Source organism: Oratosquilla oratoria, chromosome 5, assembly GCF_046742065.1.
Source record: "Oratosquilla oratoria isolate Oo_2021 chromosome 5, ASM4674206v1, whole genome shotgun sequence".
Taxonomy (NCBI): Eukaryota; Metazoa; Arthropoda; class Malacostraca; order Stomatopoda; family Squillidae; genus Oratosquilla; species Oratosquilla oratoria.
This window is the reverse complement of record NC_134781.1, coordinates 10,148,300-10,150,799: the sequence shown is the minus strand read 5'-3', so window position 1 is coordinate 10,150,799 and position 2,500 is coordinate 10,148,300.

Genomic DNA, 2,500 nt, shown 5'->3' with positions numbered 1-2,500 from the left:
AGGATGATGATAAACGAGGATGGGATTAGGGTACATAGAAAATGGAGCTTGGGTGAGTCAATAAATAGGTAAATGGAGAAGAATGTGGTGGAGATATAAAGATAGAAAAGAAGGGAAGGCAAACAAGGGAATAGGGAAACCGTGATGAAGGGGGGTGGGAGAGAAAATGCAGAAAGGTGAGATTTAATTAAGAAAAGGGAAAGAGGTGAGAGGAGAACGATAGGTACGGAAAAGGGAGAGAAAGATAAGAAAAATAATAACAAATTAATAACAAAATAACCGGAAGATGTCGGAGGTCAATTGTGTTTTGCTAAGGAAAGCTCTACCAATTTTTTTCAAACATATTATGTGAATATATCTTAGCCTGCGTTTCTTCTTTTCTGTGACTTTTCTTTCCTTCTTTTCTTTCTTCTTTCTCTCGTTCATTGTATCTTCCGTTTTACCATTCTTTCACTTATTGTCTTACATTTGTTATCTTTTGAGGACTTTATCTTTATCATGGTTTTTACTAAACAAGTTCATAAATAGTCAAATTGATAAGCACGTGAATGAATGAATGCATGAAAAAGGAATAATATTGTTTGTTATTGTAAGTCATACACAGGCCAACCACAAAGAAAGATGTGGATGAAAATAATAATAAAAAATAAAAATGAAAAATAAATGAAGTAAATAATGGAAGACAAAATTTTGAAATTTAAAAGGAAGAAACCAGAATGAAAAGGCAATGAGAGGGGGGTGAGAGAAGAGAGGAGAAGAGAAGAGAGGAGGGGAGAGAGTAGTGTTGAGAGCGGGAGGGTGAAAGGGACAGAGGGAAGGAGAGTGAGGGAAGGAGATGGAGGGGGAGAAGACTAGAAAGGGATTGGGAGGGACCTGGACCAGGGTGTGAATGAGGGGAAGGGGAAGGTAGAGGAGGAGGCTGGGGAAGATTGCTTCTCCCTAATGTTTTGGAATAAGGAGGTAAGTTGGATGCCTCTTCGATGTGTATTCCTAACCAGAGAGGAGAGAAAGAGAGGAGGGGAGGAGAGGTAGACATGATACGAAAGCGCGTAAAGAGGGGAGGATGGGAGAAAGAAAGACAAGACGAGGAGGAGGAAAATGGAAGGAGAAAGAAAAAGAGGATGGAGTAAGAAAGTCGGGAAGAAAGTATTGAATGAAAGTTACAAGGAGTCACAGGGGACAAACGAACAGCAACAGACCTTTTGGTCCTTACATGGCCATTTCGGTACCTAACTTAATATAATATTATATGTATTATTTCAATTATACTGTAGCAAATCATTCTAATCGAGGATTGTAGCTAAGTAAACGTCGAGACATTTTTTGAATGCCTCAGCAGTAGAACAACTGATGACGTTGGATGGTAAACCCTTCCATATATTAAGAACGCGGTTGAAGAGAGAGTATTTTGACACGTATGTTTGGAATCGTGCTCCAACAATTCTGCAATCATTACTTCTGGTTGTATTGTAGGTGCCAATCGTAAAGCAGGAGAAGGTGTAGAGGAGAGAGGAAGAGAAATATCGAAATATTAAGGACAGGGGAGGAATGAAGTGAAGAAAGAAGGGGAGAGGGAGGGGAGGGGAGAGGAGGGGAGGAGAGGGGAAGGAAGGAGAGGGGAGGAGAAGGGGAGTAAAACCTCCAGCTCAGAGATGACGTATAGTGAACGAGAAAATGGAGGAGGAGGAGGAAGAGGAGGAGGAGGAGGAGGAAGACGAAGAGAAAGGAGGAAGCAAAGAGAGAGGAAGAAATGGAGATGGAGGGACAGGAATAAATTAAAGAGAGGAAAAATGTAAAGGAGGAAGTAGAGGAAGAAAGAAGAGTTGAGGTGAAAGAGTAAGAGGGGAAGAGGGAGATTTGGAGAGGACAGGGAGAGGAAGTAGAGGAAGGGGACGGTGGAGAGGGAAGAGGAAGAAAGGAGAGAGGAGTGGAGGGGAAGAGAGGAGAGGGGAAGGAAGAGAAGTAGTGAAAGGGGAACGAAAGCAAAAGAATAGGAGTAGGAGGAGGGGAGGAGGGGGAGGGGGAGGAGGAGGAGGGGGAGGAGGAGGAGGGGGAGGAGGAGAAGGAGGAGGAAGAGGGGGGAGGAAAGCTGGATTTCTGGCAAGAAATGACAGGTGGCTCGGAGGAAGGAAAGGGGGAGGACGAGGAGGAGGAGGAGGAGGGGAAGAGGGGAGGGGCGATTGAGAGGTGGCGTGGCATTGTTGGCACGGGGGATCCGACGTCATCCCCTTTCACGGTCACTGAAGAATCGAAGGTTCGAACCGGCCACGAAGCTTCAAAGCCCCAAACGAACCGTTCTGACCTGACTAAGTCTAGCCTAACCTTACCTGACCTGGCCTGACCCAAACTGATCTAAGCTGATCTAAACTGACCTGACCTAACCTGAATATCTCAGCCATCCTACTGTCAGTCACCATGGTACGTGCAATCTGGAACACCAAATATCGCGGGAAGAGCATGACGTCACAGTGGGAGTGGACCCACCAAGAAACCTTCTTCT